Source organism: Magnolia sinica, chromosome 6, assembly GCF_029962835.1.
Source record: "Magnolia sinica isolate HGM2019 chromosome 6, MsV1, whole genome shotgun sequence".
NCBI lineage: Eukaryota > Viridiplantae > Streptophyta > Magnoliopsida > Magnoliales > Magnoliaceae > Magnolia > Magnolia sinica.
In genome coordinates this window covers 29,280,030-29,299,098 of record NC_080578.1, presented here as the reverse complement: position 1 = coordinate 29,299,098, position 19,069 = coordinate 29,280,030, and the positions used below count along the sequence as shown (strand labels likewise).

General features: G+C 39.9%; 1 non-coding gene across 1 annotated transcript; it reads left to right on the top strand.

Moving 5' to 3' along the window:
• Positions 1-18,534: 18,534 nt before the first annotated feature.
• LOC131250307 (small nucleolar RNA R71) lies at positions 18,535-18,641 on the top strand. The gene has a single exon (XR_009173231.1). It is a non-coding gene; the product is annotated as a small nucleolar RNA R71 (small nucleolar RNA).
• Positions 18,642-19,069: the final 428 nt, after the last annotated feature.

The window sequence follows — 19,069 nt, the reverse complement described above, 5'->3', positions numbered from 1 at the left end:
GTCATCCATCTGATTGGGCCCCCTGATGCATGCGCAACATCCAAACCGTCCATCCACCAGCTGATTAGCTGTTGGGTTGATGGCAACAAGTTTTGTGGGCCCCGCTGACATACGTGATGCATCTAAACCATCCATCCATTTGGCGACTCATTTCAAGGCTTGAGACTAAAAATAAGACAGATCCAGCTATCAGGTGGACCACACCACAACAGCAGTGGGTTTGAACGTCCATGTTTTGTTTTTATATATAATACGTCTCATTGAAATCCTTCAAGGATCCCAAAGAATTCTGGATCAAATGATATTTGTTTTTCCTCTTTAGCCAGGTCTTGTGACCTTATGAACAGATTGGGTGGAAAATAAATGTTGTGGTGGCCATATGTGGTTTAAACAGTGGGAAAACATTACCTCCACTACTATTTGTGGTATGGTCCAGTTAAGTTTTTGATATGATTCATTTTTATATATAATACTCTAAAATGATCCCTAATAATAGATGATTGGTGTAATGGTGCGGCCCACTTGATTCGGCCCATTTGAATCGGCCCATTTGACTCGGCCATTTGACTTGACTTATTTGACTAAGCCCATTCGACTCGGCCTATTCGACTTGGCTCATTCGACAAGCCCATTTGAATCGGTCCCTTTGATTCGACCCATTTGATGTAGCTCATTTTATGCATGATTGACCCATTGGAGCGACCCACATGATGTGGCCCACTTGAGGTATATGAGGCCCAATGAGACGTATGTGAGGCCTTTGTGTGGGCTAACTGTGATGTATATGAGGCCCATTACGATGTGAGATTCCACCACGATGTATGTAATGATGTTTTTGGCGGTCGTGCCTTGGGAGCAATTATGGTTTGACGTCCACATTATAAGAACAATGATGGTTAAATGTTCGCATTGTAACTCTCCCTAGGTCCCATTAATAGGCCCATACTAGTAGTGTGTAGGCCGTTTAGGCCCCTCTTCGTTATGAACAGAATCTATCACCACATAACATGTTTAGTATAGTTCCATGATTCATGCTCATATGTATCATATGTATGCTTGATATGAGGAGTAACCGATCATAGCATATGCCTTTAGGTAGATTATTTATGGGCCCCCTTATAGGCAGAGTTACCCTTCATGAGCGGGCGGTATGCATGGGATTGTTGCATGACTGATAGTGTAATTCATGCAATTCGCATTTGTATGACATGATTATTATACGCCCTACTGATATCAGGGCTATGACCTCCACAGGCACATCTTGGATGGCAGGATCGGACATCAAAAATATTGTTACCAAGTATCGAGTTGCCATATATATCCTTGGGTGAAAATCCCTAAATCCGATGGTACTAGAGGATGACTCCAACGTCGAAACCGAGTGGATACATGAGCACATGAGGGCCGAATACCAAGAGGCCAAATCTCCCACTGTGTCGTGGTCAGTTGGAAAGGGGTATGGCCTTACTCGGCCGAGAGTAGGGGGCATTACTAAGCTGAGTTTGACCAACTCATGAATGGGTCCACTATTGACGTGTCAGATAGGTATTGACAGACTATTGGCTAGGCAGATAGTGAGGTTTCTTACTCTCACTTGGACTGCTCGCCTGGGAAAGGGGTAGTGCCATTTGGAGTATACTAAACTCCGGTGATTATCCAAAATGAGAACTGTACTGATACTTGATGCTCTTGTGATGATCTACATTGACATGTGAATTTGGATGAGGATTGGCATGCCTGAGTTGCATCTCGCATCTCATGGTCTTGATATGGCCGATAGCATTCATATATTGCATCATATAGCCTTGGTACGGCTGATTGCATTCATGTACTCATAAGTATGATTCTGCATTACTCTGACATTACATTCTAAGCACGCTCATATTGCACATAAACTTACACCACCCTCTAAGTTTTCTATAAGCTTATGCACGATTGATGCGTGCAGGCGATGCCAGGACGCAGCCATAGCATACTCGTAGTAGAAGCATACAGTCGAGCTTCAGGAGTTTCTGTTATTATTATCTTGTATTTTCCTTCATACGCATTATACTTTAAAGTTTTTTTTATCATACTGAATTTTTTAATGGTGTTGTTGTGGTTATTGTTCGTGGGTTATTCTTATAGTTATGCTCATTACGAATCAAAATCATGTTAGAAATCTTCCTTGTAGAATCCCAGGATTGGAACTTGGTGTATGGGTACCGGGAGCTGAGAATAGGGTACTACGAAGCCTGTTGGTGCCGGATTCGGCAATTGAAAATTTTGTGAGCCCGGTTTCTGAGTTTGGAGTGTGACACCTGTCAATGATAACAGTATTCTCATTCATATGCTTGTAGCAAAACTGTCTGAATCTGAGAAGAGAATGCTCACTAGAGTTTTATGTAATATAGATGCAGAATGGAGTACTGGAAATGCGCTCGCTTCCAATTTTATGTTACCCAGATACAGTGTTCTCCGTTGGATTTTCATTTCAAATGTCTACCCTCAATCTGGTAACAAAACCGAGCTTACTACATTCATTGATCGTATTCTTCATTCTATTGTTACTAGAGTTTCTGTGTATCTTTCTTCGCTTATTTGTTATATCATGATTCAGTTTCATCTCCATCCAGGTTGCAGTGACATACCTTTTACTTATCTTATGACTGTTTTAGCTAGCCATAGTTTAGTGGCTATGCCTGTTGGAGAGGCTCCCATTAACCATCTACCATTCAACAACTCAAACATTAATAAGATGAATTTGAGGTTGGCTCCAGGCCAAGTTAATGTAGGTGTTGGTGGAGTAGCAGAAGCAACTGAAGAGGAGGATGTTTCGCCTCCAGATGTTGCCAATATGGATAACATTTTCGATGAAATTAAATCTAACACTGTGGCTGATCCTAATTATCAGGCTTCTGATTTTGATGCGCGTCTGCGCTCTCTTGAGGAGAAGGTTGAAGGTATGCGTTTGTCCCAAGAAATACAATTTAAATATATGTGCAAATATCTTAGGTACATTAGCATGGGACTTCATCAAATTGATCCTTCCATACCTGCTCCTTTTGGTTCGGACTAGTTTTAACTTTCTGATATGTAATAACTTTTATACTTGGATTTCTTTATATGGTTGGACATATTGTGGACTTGTTTGAATGATTATCTTGCAATATTTATGTTCTCTTGACCTTACTTCTCTCTACATTACTCCTTGCTCTTTTGTTTCCATCGTCATTTATAGGTTCTTTCCTTTGTCATATTGTGACAAGAAGGGAGAGAATTTGTATTGATAATGCTGATAATGCCTTCATGCATTAAATTTTTTTTTTTTTTTTTATGAAATGTGGAGGATGTGAAGTAGAGAAGAAAAGAGTGGAGAAGTGAAGAATAACAAATTTTCTCCTCCTAAATTCTATGGAGTAATATATCAAGGGGGAGTGTAACGCCCTGAATTTCGAAGGTCGAGCAAAGCTCTACTCTCGAGATTCAAAACATCACTTATGCATTATGGATGATAATATCAGATTTCTTCCATGTTAATGAGTTAAGCATGCATGGGATTATACTAAACAACACATCATACTCCGGATTTAATTCAGTTCATCAAGAGCGGAAGTCTAAAACATATCTATTTAAGTATGCAAGTGTTTCACAAATTTTCTCCAAAGTATGAGTATGTAACCGGGTTCAATCTATACATGTATTGTTTCAAAATGTACAAAAAGTGGTAGTGTAAATGTGTCCAACTAAGCCCTGATGCCCAATGGTCCTTGCGTAATAGCATGTGGTCTACATGACCTGCCTAAGAGTTGGAAGTAGGAGAATTCCTCCTCCTCATCCAAGAAGTCCTGTTCCAGAGCATAAATGTCATCTGTACCTGCAGATACATTAGAGTCTGGTTGGTGTTTTAAAATACCGTCCTAGAGTGGGAGTGAGTGATCAACTCAGTGGTTCTATAAGGTAAAAGTTACACATGTTATCAAGTCAATCAAAACAGTAATGATAAAGCATTTATAAATAATCACTTCCTAACTATTCTTTTTAATGCAGGAATGGGGTGGAAGTAATGATGTATACCCTCACATCAAAGCTCCCTCTCACATGACTCTGATAGCTATTTCGCATATGACAACACTTCCTTAAAACGGTGTGACTCTAATGCCTTCTTGGCACATCCTAACTAATGTGGTATGATGCATGGTCGTGTTAGCCAAGTAATTAATTAAGCTCATTCATACAGTAAGTTTGGGAAGCTAGGGTACCTCCCTTTATATCATTGACTAAATTAAACACTCAACATCGGACAACCATAGTGGTCTTACTCCTGTGTTGTGGATCCATCTAGGTTCATCACTCCTAGTTAAACATGTACGATAGGCAAGTTGTAAGTTTGTCACTCCTAGTCAAACACATATGATAGGCAAGTTGCAAGAAGTTGTGCTCGCGGTCACTATAGGGAGGCTCGTCACCCCAGTGTAGGCGGACAACACGAACATGGTGTCCCATACTACCATGCCCGGCTCACAAGGCTTTGTTGCTCCCTGGTCACTACAAGGAGGCTCGTCACCCTAGCGTAGGCTGACAACTCAGACACGTGTCCCATACCACCATGCGGGGCTTATAAGTCTGAGTGGATCGTGGTATCATGGTTAAAGTAGATCTTTACATTGGTAAGGGGTACCTTAAATTCAAGCAGTCACGTTCATACATGGTAAAGACACAATAGGTCAATTGGTTCATTAGGCAAGCTCGATTGGTAAGGGCGCATGCTGACTTAATCAACATGTAGCACGTAAGCACCCCTTGTGGCCTAACCACTGTCGACAATCATCATGCGACTTGGATTCATCGAGTTTACCCAAGGTGGCGAGACTAATTCAGCCACTCGACACAGGGACTTTTACTAATTTCCTAAGCTACATTTGTAGCCTCAATCCTACTCAAAATGCTGCTACAACCACCTGTGATATCCATCCCAGCATTCAACAAAACGATTCAACTGGATTGTCATTTGGGCATTTCATCAAACACATAAACCATGTTAAATATAACTTACATTTTATCAATTGATTTCATAAAGGAAAACATACATATGCATAATACAATAGGGAATCCTATCTTAATACTTATAATAAATACAAATCATTAACAATTTCTCATTGAAACGATTTATCAAAAATTTAGACTACGTTAATTACAACATGTGTTTTATCAAATATTAATACGAAGAAATATATATGCATATGACGATGATGAATCCTAGATTAGGAATCATAATAAGCACTAATCATTCTCTATTTCCCATTTAGACGTTTCAATAAACACATAGGTTGCATCATTTACTTATCACAATTCATAGGCGTATCACATACAGAAATCAACCTATTTAATACAATACGGCAGCAATCAAGACACATAAATCATTAACTGTCATGAAAATATTAATAAACCACAACTTACACATTTATAGTCCACACCTTTCGTTAGAATGCTCGTCTCGGACTCGGCTAAATTCTACGTTTTCGAAAATGGAACGTCGGGCACTTATATGATGAAATAGGTTAACTAAGTTGACGAAAAACTATCCTGGAGCTCTACCTCAAAATTAAAGTTGGTATTTCTTACGTGAAATCGTAGCTGGAAGAAGTTCGGTAGCGCAACGGGGCGGTGATTTAGGCATATGGGTGCGTGGGAGAAGATTTCCCACAATTAAGTGATCTCCTACACTTCCTCTTTCTCTTTCCTCTTTTCTCCCCTTTTTTCTCCTCTATCTCTATCTAGGATTTGAAATTCGTATATGAAAGAGAAGGGGTGAAATGAGGGCTATTTATAGGCCCATATGTGATGCAAATGGCCCCAGGGCCACTATATACATAGTTTATACCCCGTGGGCGGCTATTTCTGATGAATAGGGCTCATAGGAAGGCCCACGACTCATCTATGTCATAGGGTATGCTCCCTGACAATGGATCCATGCCAGGACATGATTTTGGTGCGATCGAGTAAGCCAATCGACCCTGGAAAGCCTGCCTCAAATCAATAGTCGTATATGTTCAATCGGGGCTACGGTTATATGGATATGTGTAGGGAAATTTCCTTTCCCCATGGGTGAAGTTTGGTCACAAACTAACGGTCCAAATTCTTCAACTTTACGTGAGAGCGAACGGCCTAATTCACTTAAGTTTCAATTCATTTTCTAAAGATATTCGCATTTCTCATACACTTTACTCATGACTCAAGTTGGACATTTCTGGACACTATCTGGGCTTGATTCCCGCATTGGTTGTCAAACCCAGCAGGACAGATATCTCCCTATAATTTCGTGGTCATCGGACCCTCAATGTGCGGTCTAGGTCCGTTGCCGAGTTTCAATGTACTCCCGAGAGCGACAGGCACTTAGGATTTCTTCTAGGTCTTAAGATGACATTGAGTTAGTGGTACTCATGGTTCTAGGACTTTCCATTTGTGAAAATAGTGGCCTAACTTAATCCACTGATTATTTAGTACTTAACTGAATCCCATCTAAATTATACGACAGGATGCGGTCTTTGGGTTGTTCTGCCTGAGGTTGTACTCAGGTCTTTGTATGGATTTTTCCAGGACGTTATAGGGAGCATTTGGTTTGTTAGGTTTGCAATTTGGTTTTTTAACCGATGGTGCATGATTCTTTATTGTGTGTATTATGCTTATTTTAATTTATTTTGTTTTGTCACAATTTGACAAAGGGGGAGATTGAGAATGCTATCTTATCTAGCTCCTAGATTTGTCAAATTTTGTAGTGCCAAAACCTCTTGGAATCTGTATCTTGTGTAGCTTAACTTTATATCATCCTTGCTTACACTCAAGTACAAGTTCAAGAAGCTCAAATTCAAGTTCAAGCATCTCAAGTATAAGATCTAGAAATTCATGAACAAGAAGCTGAAGTACTAGATCAAGTTTTCAAGTTTCAACTATATCAAGACAATATGCTTTACTTAAAGAATTCAAGGCCAAGTAATCTTTTTAAGTTGGAACTCAAAGTCACCAGGTCACTACTTCAAGCTCATTTTCGAATATATAATTACAAGCTTCAAGTACTTTAAGATAAACTATCAACCGAAGCGAACGATGTTTCAATGTTCAATTTTCACCTATAAGGTATGAATGATCTTAGATTGACTATAGGTTAGGTCATATTGATTACATTCTTATTTTGGGTCATGATATAATTTATAAACTTTTTCTCAACTAGTCCTAGCTGAAGTTCGACTAGTCCAAGTACTGGCTCGACCAGTCTAAGAATTTTCTCGACCAGTCCAAGGTTTGTTGAGAATTTTTGAAATTTTCAATTGGACCCTCGACCAGTCCTGGAGACTACTCGACTAGCTGAGTGAATAGTGCTCGACCAATCGAGTAGGCTCGACTCAAAGTCCAGTAACCTCTCAGGGTTCCACTCGACCAGTAGAGTGCATGGCTCGACCAGTGAAGCAGGCAACTCGACTAGTCGTAGATCTATCTTATCTTATCCGCCTGAAATTTTGAATTCTTGTTGGTCCTTCGACCAGTCGAGCTGACCTCTGGGCCAGTCGAGTGAATAGTTTTTTCACCTATAAATAGAGCACGCTTTTCAAAATTTGATAAGTCATTCAGGAAAAATTAAGACACCACTCTAAGAGATAAGTTTGTGATATTTTTAAGCTATTTAGTGCTCATTTAATATTCTCTTTTAATTATCTTTTTATATTTGATTTTAAGTTCTCTATTCCAATCTTATTTGAAGGAGGGATTTAAGTTTTTCCCCTTTCTTAGAATCAAAATCAAATCAAGCTAGCCTAAAGTCATTTAATCCAAAAATCATTTAGAACCCTTTCATAAGTGATTGTGGACATTGATCATCTACTTCAAATTGGTTCTACCGGGCTTCATCAAAGGAGAATATCCAGATAAGTATATTTACATTTTTTTGTAAATCCCTTTTTGGTTTTTAAGGTTGTGTCAGGAAAATATCTATTTGGTTTATCTGAGGTGATAAAAAAAATCTCATAGTGTGGGGTTTTTGAATTGTGTAAGCCCACTTGAAAGACACAATTGTGAAGGTTTTAGGTGAACCTTGAAAAACCTATTTCATAGTGAAAGCCAATATCCCTTGGGAGTGGAGTAGTTGTGTGGCTATTTTTCTAAACAGTTGGTATATACACAAGCGAACCACTATAATATCTAGTGTAATGGTGGTTGGTTGAATGTAACTTTGTATGAATGCTGTAAATTCTTTTTAAACCTTTATGGAGAATGTTGTAGTCTCTTTTATGCAGGTGTGAGAATACTGTAATAGTTTAGTTTACTTTCTTTACTATTTTTATTCTCCTCTATATTGGTCTGGGATTTTGATACATAGACCGTTCTAGTAATCAAGTTATCCTACCATAAGCCATTGGTTTTTGGTGTAAGGTTGTCCTTGGAACAACATCTATATCAACCTCTCAATACTTGTACATTTGAGATTGCTATTCATTTCTGCTTTGTGGGATTGTTAAGTGTTATCTTTATTTATTTATTTCTTATTCCACATTTAAAATTTTAATTTGGCATAGTCCTATACACCCCCCCCCCCCCTAGGACTCTTAGCTCAGCCTTTACAATAGCTAAATTGATATTGTGCACATGTACAAATTAAGCTAAACTTTATGGTAATACTTGGGAACTTTTAATACTTGAGTATTGAAAAGTTCGAGGTGTTACAGTCTATCCCCCTTAAACAAAATTTCATCACCGAAATTTAATCACTACTACCATTTACATTGATTCATTATGTTTAAGTTTTCAGTATATTCCGCGTGGTGTAGATATATATGTCTAAATGTGCATATAATTAGCTACATGAAAGCGGGACGCTACACCCCAGCCACAATCGACACCCCTGCTGTCCTTTTCATATTATTAATTCAGGTACCCGAGCGTTTGTAGATGACTGCACCCAACTACCCAAATTTGAGCAATAAAAGGTTGGCATTGTTTGTAGGTAAAACCATTAGGTTCCCCTCAACATCAATGTGACTCCTCATTCTTCCCATCTTCCCCCTCAATGGCTAAAAAGAAGGGAAGAGCACTGGCTATGGCCGAGCCTGTGCATGGGGAGCATCTTGAGAATCCCAGACTTCGCAGTCGGTCCCCCGGTCTCATCCACCATTGCCAGTAATAGCGCAAAGATCCCGAAATCGAGGAAGTCAGCTTGTCTCCCTCGAAAACTAGGTAGGACCTTTGACCGGCAACATCAACATCATCATGAGACTGCTAAAAAGGTGGCATGTGCTCCCCATTATTCAACACATAAAGTTGGAAGCATCAACTAAACAATCCCTCGCATAACCTGTGCATCCTGAGCCACACACCACGAAGGCCCGACCAGGAGGAAGCAAACAAAACTTTCCCTGTAGTTCAACACGTTCTTCCTCTAACTTTTAATTTTTTTTCAATTAATGGCTATCATGCCCGAAAGCTAAAAATTGGATTCACAGGAATCCCGATTACCGAATCTGGTTCCGACAGCCTCCGTAGTACCCCATTCTCGGCTCTCAGCGCCCATATGCCAAGTTTCAATCCTGGGATCCTACAAGGAGGATTTTTCAACGTACATTTATCTCATAAGAAGCATAACCACAAGTTTACCCAAATTACAAAAAAAACAACATCATCATCACATATCCACTAATATAAACAGTTAAATACAATGCTAAAAGGGAAATACAAATGTCAAAATCAAAGCTCCAGAAGTCAGCTACATGCTCCAAGCTCCACACTGCTGCAACCTAACATCACCTGTACACATCTATCATACATAAGCTTACAGAAAGCTTAGAGGGTAGTGTAAGCATGTGCACAAGGTAAGTGCTAAGTATTTAATACAATGCCATAATCATACAATATCAAAAATAATGGTAAGATCATGAATCATATGATATCAGAGTAAGCAGAATAATGAAAAGTCCATAAGTCATACAATATCAGAGTACGCAATACAAATTAGGTATGCAAATGAGTTGTGATAAAGAGCCAGGTATCAGATACCGAGGATGCAATGAATTATGCAGTACGAATGACCATGCAGGAGTGTGAAGTCGGGATGATGATGCATAGTATCACAAGCTATGGGGTTCACCATAAGGGACTTCTATCCAAACCAGTCCCATACCTAAATTTGGATAGTCAGAATCAATGTGGTAAACTCCTAATCTCAGGTTAATTGCGTGCCCCAACCAAAATCCTGGCCATTGCGAAGGTACACATAACAAATAGTTGCGCACCACCAGCCCGAGTGGATAGTGAATGAATAAATAAATGAGTATGCAACTCCTGCTCCACAAATCAGTATTATACATCACTGGGATCATCACCAGGGTCTAGTACACTCTACGCCACTTGTCGCCCCATCAAATGCACAAATGGGTAAGTGGAAGAGACCTCACTATCCACCTGCTAATATCAGGCCCGACTCGTCGATAGCGAACCCATTCCTCAAGCTGGTCAGACTCAGCCTAGCATTGCCTACTCCCTCAGCGGGTAAGGCCACACCCCCTTCCAACCGACAACGACACAGTAGGAGAGGTGGCCTACTAGTATACGGCCCTCATTCGCTCACATATATCCACTCAGTCTGGACATTAGGGCGTCCTCTAGTACCAAGAGGGTTTAGGAATTTTCACTCAGGGCCATCTATGGCAGCCCGATGCTAATAACAGATTTCCAGTATCCCCTCTAGCCATCCACAATATGCCTGTGGAGGCTACGGCGTTGAGGTCACTAGGGCGTACAGTAATCACAACACACAATGCAAGATGTATGAATCATACAATCCAGTCATGTATCAATCTTGCGCATACCGTGCGCTCATGTGAGACAATCTCCACCTATCAGGGAGTCTCATAATAACCTGCCTAATGGCATATGTTATGGTCAATCACATCTCATAACAAACATGTAGATGATGCGTGTGGGCATGTATCATGATGCTATGCTATCACATACTCATAATCGGTATCAATAACTGCCACCGACAATCGGCCTCGATAATCGGCATCGACAATCGGCCTCGACAATGTGGACATTTAACCAACATTGCCCCCAAGGAGTGGCCCATATAGAGCCTAACATATAGTGGACCCATGGCCTCACACAAGGGTCTAATATATAACATCATGGGCCTCACTTAAGAGCTTAATACACATCACGATGGGCCTCTCACATGGGCCTAATATACATCACAATGGGCTCCATCGCCTGGCCCTCAAATGCATCACAATGGGCCTCATCACATAGACCTCATATTCATCACATTAGGCATTAAACACGGGCTGGATACACATCACAATGGGACTCAAATATGGCCCGCATATACATCACATTGGGCCTCAAACACAGGCCGCATATACATTACATTGGGCCTCAAACACAGGCCAAATACACATCACAATGGGCCTCAACTACGGGCCGCATATACATCATATGGGTTTCGTAATCGGCCTCGGCAATCACCTCGACAATCAGAATCAGCCTTGACAATAGAAATCAGCCTCGATAATCGGCCTATGCAATCATCCTCAATAATTAGAATCAGCCTTGACAATAGAAATCAGCCTCGATAATCGGCCTATACAATCATCCTCAACAATTGGAATCAGCCTTGACAATCAGAATCGACCTCAACAATCGAAATTAGCCTCGACAATTAGAATTGGCCACGACGATTGAAATTAGCCTCGACAATCACAATCGGCCTCGACAATCGGTCTCGACAATCAGAATTGGCCTCGACAATCAGATTCAACCTCGACAATCAGAATCGGCCTCGACAATCGGCCTTGACAATCGGAATCAGCCTCGACAATAAGAATTGGTATCGACAATCAGTGAGAATGGGCCTAACAAGGCAATGTGGACATCCAACCATCATTGCCCATCAATGTGGACATTCAACCAACATCACTCCCAAGTAGTGGCCCACATAGAGCTAAACATAAAGTGGGCCCATGGCTTCACATAATGGCCTAATATACATCACAATAGGCCTCATGTAAGGGCTACACACACAACAGGTGGACGCTGCACATGGGCCTCAGATACATAACATGTAGGCCCTACGCATAGGTCTCATATGCATCAAATGGGCCATGTATCTAGGCCTCAAATATATCAAATGGGCTACGCGACATGGACCTAATACATATCATAATGATCCACATCCCATGGGCTATAAATACGTCACATCGGGCCTTATCTCATAGGCCTTACATACATCACACTGGGCCTTATCATATGGGCCACAAATACATCATACTCCTCACCAAACGCGCCACAATACATCATATTGGGCCTCGCCAAATGGGCCACAAATACATCATACTGGACCTCACCAAATGGAACACAAATACATCAATGTGGGGTCCACTGCATGGACGGCGGAGATTAAATCCAATACATTACATGTGTGATCAGCACACCATAACAAGTAGGGTCCATGTCCCAGCTAGACGGTTCAGTCATAACAAAAACCTCAAGATCAGGACCCCCAGGACTTGCAGACGTCAATGCAGTGGCTATATTCCTGGTGGGGTCCACATAGATGGACGATTTGATGAGCACAAACTGATGTTTTATTTAAACCAACTTAATTTAAATTAATTTTAAACTCGCAAGTATACGAATCAGGTGTAGACATGATACGTATTACGAGATCGTTCCCACGAGGACTGATTTTCACAATTTAAATTTTATGATTCTTCTTAACTAAGCCAACAAATAGTTTAGCTAATTATTAAGTAAACTAATAAAAATCAATGAAAAATAACTGAGAACAAGAAGGAAAATTCACTCAAGGAGAACACTAGGACTTTTGAATCCACCCATAATTATCCTAACTCTTGTTTTACTTAATGATTCACCCTAATTCAGATTGATATACATTCAATAAATAAAGCATAATCTGTGTCCTTGGTCAGGCACACAGGATGTATAATTCCCTTGAAGCATAAGGATCACATCTTTCCATCCTTGTTTAGGCATGAGTAGATGTAAATTCCTATTTCTTTCTCTATAGGAAAACCTGTTCATGGTCAGACACAAGCACACCTAGAATAAGATTCCAAACAACATCCACTTCTAGACTTTGGTTAAGCTCATAGATTGGAGAGGTATGGAGTTTTCATTTAAGCATAATAGAGAAAGAAATAAATCAAATAATTCCAAATTAAATCAACAATCAATAAGAATCATTCAAATTAGGGGCTTCATCTCAGCCCTAGCTAAGAAGTTTAGCTTGACCTAAACATGATTAAGCTAAAAAAACATAAGACAAAATGAAGAAAAAAACACTATTAAGAAAGTTGTTCCACGTTCTAACTCCAGATTGAATCCCCACTCACTCTCTGTTCTCATTCTTTTATAGGCAGGGAGGTTGGTGGAGAGGAGTCGGTGCGTTTTCGCACTCCCCTGCATAGAGTTTTTACGCAGCCAAGATGGCAGCATTCAAACTCTCCTCTTCCTTACTTTCTTTCCAAAAAGAACAATGTCCCCTGGGACATTGTGGGTAGGCCTACACAATGGACGGTCCGAATTTTACAATCAGACTTGCTTGGTGGGCCACAATAGCCCCCAAAACTTGGACAGCGTCCGGACGCGAAAATAGGGCTGAACCTTGCTGCGTTGCTTGGCAGCCCCTGATCAACATCAAAAGTGAGATCTACTACGTCCATTGTACTCGTGGTGAGATTTAGGTGCGGGATAGTCGTTTTTGGCTGTCCATTGATGCGGCCCAAGGAAGTAAATCATACAGCACTGATTTAAACGTTGCAAAATAGTCTTTTTATGATTTCTGTGACTGGCACGTGCGCGTGTATGGCTGAAAAAATTCAGCATGGTTTCGACTAGTTCGATCCCCTCTGTATGATGGACGTCTTGGATTATTCGCATGGGTCATGATGGAGGCCCACTGCAGATCAAACGGCGCCCCTGTTTCACGCTAGAAGAAACGAAAGTTTCTGTTTCTGAAGAAGGAGCGGGTCAAAGTCAGTTTGACCCGACTTTGGTTGCAATGCATGGTGCGTGCACTTGTGCATGGTGTATACACCACTCAGATGGGGTCCACTATGATGGTTATGAGAAATCCAATCCATTCATCCGTTCTTCCAGCTAATTTAATGGGTCGAGCCTAAGTTTGAAGCATGTCCAAAGCTCAGGTGAGCACAAAATCAATGGTTTATGGGTTGATCTGTCTTTTAGGCTACTTTCACAATGATCCGAGGGTTGAAATTTGATGTGTACGGTTAATTTATAGTCTTCAGGCCATGCATGAAGTTTCGAGCCGAAAGGATGGCGGAAACCCTATGATCTTGCATTCTGGGTGACTTTTTGGCCACTTGAGCTTCAGTTTCTCGATTTTCTTGGATCTCTAGCATGTAAATCCCTCGATCTTGGTCCCCTAGGGTCCCGTCCATTGCCTTGGTTACTTCAGAGCGTCAAATCCATGCTTTTAGTACCCTTTTTCAGTCCACGCTCGTAAATACACCTTACATCACAAACTCGATTAAAATAGGGCATTAAACAGTATCATGTTCGTAAAAGCAAGTAATAACTGGGGTCTAATATGCAATATTCGACCCTCAACACGACCCCCAACTAGCATTTTGCTAGTCCCGAGCAAAGTATACGAAAAATAAGTTGAGAATTACAAAACAATTTCTATAAACTCGAGTAATTTTTCAAAATAATCCAGATACTAGAATTGTAAGATTCATGAATGGTGAGAAGTATTTTCTCCTGGAATCAAGCTCACGGTAAACTTCATAATTAAGTTTAAAATATTAATCCATTAATTAGAACAATTCTAAACATCGAGTTCCATGAGTGTATAATGTAATCTCGGCTTATCACTATTAAGAGATCCAATTATCAATTTCAAGATATTATTGGTAACCAACAAAGGAATTCATGACAACCAAAACCTAAACCAACACTTGCCTTACAAATTAACTTTTCATTCTACCAGCCTTTGATTTTTCCATGAACAGTAATGCCCAGTAGGGGAATCAAATCCTCACCTATAGGGAGCAAACCTATGGTGAAAACTAGTCGCCTAGCTCTTTCCAAATGTCGACCATGGGGAATTGAATCTACACCTATTGGGAGCAAACCTATGGTGAAGTTCGATCGCCCAACCCTTTCCGCAGGCAGCTATCTTGTAGTTGGGAATTTCCTTTTTCTTTTATTCTTCTTATTGAACATGATGGACAAATTTCCCAGGTTGGTTCCTTTCATGCTTAATGATCACCAAGTTACAATTCAATATCGAACTAAAACCTTAATGTGTAAGGGAGATGTGTCCTATGAAATCATGACTCAATTAATTTTTAAAACTTCTAATCATGGGTTAACAAATCAAACTTAACTGTGAAATCTAACAGATGGCTGAATCCAAGAGTCATAAATTACCAACATCCTCTATCTTGTAATTCTAAAATCATGACTATCCTTCAAAATCACTTCGAATTCACAAGAAATTCCAGAAAAATTTTTACAATTTTTTTCTAAGACTAAGAAAATACTGATTAGGTAACCTAATCTCCCATCCCCAATCTAAAATATACATTGTCCTCAATGTAAAAGATATGAGTATGCAATGCACATGATACAATGAAATTGAAAGAGAAGTTATAGAAAGATAGTACTTGGACCGAAGAATCAAGAGGCTTTCCAAAGATATTAGTGTAAGAGCGAGTCAGCACAAGAAAGAAACTAACAAAAGAAAACTAACCCAATATAGGGTTAGGTTTTCTAGTCCTCAAGTAAAACAAAAATAACAAAAATAAAATCCTACCTAAACCACTTTCACAAGTGCTCTCGATTGCATTTAGTGTATGCAACAAGCCTTTAAACCCCTAGGTTATCCCTAGTGGACGACTTGTAGTCTCGTGAGGGTTTGCAGCAATGTTACCCACAAACATTGAACTAATTAACTAGGAAAAAGAAATGAAATGAAAGGTTGGGTTGCCTCCCAGGAGCGCTAAGTTTAACGTCTTCAACCAGACAGTATACCCAGAATAACCATCCATGAAATAATAGTAGCTACGGCCTGCCAATCTCTCAAGCATCTGATCTATGAAAGGAAGAGGAAAGTGATCCTTCCTTGTGACCAGGTTCAGTGTACGGTAATTAATACAAACTCGCCAACCCGTAGTCATGCGGGTTGGCACTAACTCATTATCATCATTTTTTTCACCGTAATCCTAGACTTTTTGGGAACAACTTGAATTGGGCTAACCCATGTGTTATTTGAAATGGGGTAAATGATACCAACATCTAACAATTTAAGCACCTCTACCCAAACGACCTCTTTCATGTTAGGGTTAAGCCTTCTTTACATTTCACGCAATGTTTTTGCATTTTCTTCAAGATAAATATGATGCATACACACAGTGGGGCTTATTCCCTTTATGTCCACTATTTTCCACCCAATAGCTGCCTTATATTCTCTAAGAACATTAAGCAACTTACCCTCCTGTTCCTTATCAAGGTTAGAAGCTATGATGACAGGTAGGGTCTCCAAAGGACCTAAATATGCATACTTGAGAGTTTCAGGTAATTATTTAAGGTTAAGTTCGGGTGGTTTCTCAATAGACAGGACCAGTTTAGACTTAGATGGTGGAAGAAGTTCCACTTTAGCTTTCCATTTTATAGTATCTATTATAGGATTAGAGTCAAGCAATGCATTGACTTCTTGGATGGAACTTTCTATGTTAAAATCTATGCTAAAATGTGCTAAACAAGTCTCAAGAGCGTCTTCGGAAGATTTAAGGAAAGAGTCATGCACTAGACTCTCAATCATGTTCACTTCAAATATATCATCCGAGTTTGCCGGTTGTTGTCCAGCATTGAAAACATTGAGTTTAATCTTCATGTTACTAAAAGACAACTTCATAACTCCATTCCTGCAATTTATGATAACATTGGATGTGGCTAAGAATGGACGTCCCAGGATAACCGGGATATGACTAGTAGGATTCTGGACAGGCTGAGTATCTAGAACGTGAAATCCACTGGAAAATAAAACTTATCAACTTGGATTAGCATATCCTCAATAACACCACAAGGCACCTTAATAGATCTATCAGCTAGTTGTAGTGTTATTTTGATCGATTTCAGCTCACCAAGTCGTGGCTACTCATATACAGAATATGGCAACAAATTAACGCTCGCCCCTAAATCAAGCAATGCCTTCTCAATCTTATGATCTCCTATGACATAAGAAATGGTGGGTGCTCCTGAATCCCTAAATTTAGGAGGGGTGTTGTATTGAATCATGGAGCTGAGTTGCTCCACAAGGAAGACCTTGTGAAAATTCAGCTTACGCTTTTGAGTGCAAAAATATTTAAGAAATTTAGTGTAAGCAGGGACTTGCTGCTATCAAGCAACGGAATGTTAATTTACACTTGCTTAAACATGTCCAATATATCATTAAAGTTGTTTACTTTCTTAATTAGTGCCAGACATTGAGGAAAAGGTGCTTTAGGCACATAGGATGACACATGAGTGGTTCCTAGAGAGTTAGAGTGCTTTTGGACTTTAGATGCACTAGTATGTCTCTCCACTTCATTTTGGCCTTTTGATTTAGAATTTGATTCTTCCTTAGGCCTCTCTACTTTGTTCTCGATCTGTTTGCCGAACCTAAGGGTAATGATTGATTTGGCTTGCTCATGATATTGTTCTTGCTTTGAATTAGAGCCAATCTCATACTATCCTTTTGGATTTGCTATAGATGTGGCAGCAAGTTGACCCAACTGTACTTCCAGCTTGGTAATGGATTGCGCATTTGCATGTAAGCTTTGCTGATTAGCTTGTAAAGTTTGTTGGGTGTCTTTTTGAAATTGAAGAGAACTCTGCATAAAAAGATTGAGTGTATCTTCAAGAGATGGTTTCCTTGATTGTGAAGGAAGTTGTTCATATTGCGGAAACTGTTGAAATTGTTGACTGCCAACTTGGGGGTATGGTTGCATTAGAGGATTTCTAGATGGTCCTCCTTGTTGTGGTCCTTTTGCCTAAGAAAAATTTGGATGTCTAGCCCACCCTGGGTTGTAAGTGTCTGAGTAAGGATCATTCTCAGTTCTCTAAAAAGTATTCATAGCATACACTTGTTTAAAGAGAAATTCTAGAAATGCAACACCAGATAGACAAGACTACGTAGGATGGGCGGGACTAGAACATATGGCACATGACTCGATTTGAGTTGTTTTTGGAGGTCCATTATTTAACATCAAAGCATCAACTTTCTTTGTCAGGCCATCAATCTTGGCATAAAGATTTGGTGTGATTCCTATCTCATATATACCACCTTTCTTCTATAATTGGGGACTTCTTTCACCTCTATTTGAATAGTCCCATTGCTGAGAGTTTTCACACAAGGTTTCAAAGAAATTCCAAGATTCGATATCACTTTTGGTCATGAATGACCCTCCACTGGTGGCATCAACCATGCGATGGTTTTGGGGTGTCAGATCGTCATAGAAGTATTGAACCTATTGCCACTTCTCAAAACCATGGTGTGGACATTTAAGTAGCAAGTCCTTCCATCTTTCCCAATATTCATGAAAATGCTCACCCTCTTTTTGTGTAAAATTAGTAATTTCTCTATGAAGAGCATTAGTTTTGTGAACGGGGAAGTACTTGTTTAAGAACTTCTTAGACAGTTGGTCCCATGTAGTGATAGACCCAACTTCTAGAGAATTCAACCATGCTTTCGCCTTATCCTTCAAAGAAAAAGGAAAAAGGCACAAACGGATCGAATCAACTGAAAATTTTTGGAACCTAAAGGTAGAGCAAATGTCTAGGAATTCTTTCACATGATGATATGGATCCTCCTTATCTAAACCATAGAAGGAGGGCAACAATTGTATGACCCCAGGTTTAAGTTCAAAGTGTGCTGCCGTGGTGGCTGGCAACACTATGCATGAAGGTGCATTAAATTGGACAGGAGCTAAATAATCTCTAAGAGCTTTAATTCCATTCTCGTCCACCATTTCAAATAGAATGTTTCTCAATCTTCTATGAAATGTTCTTTCTATTTCAG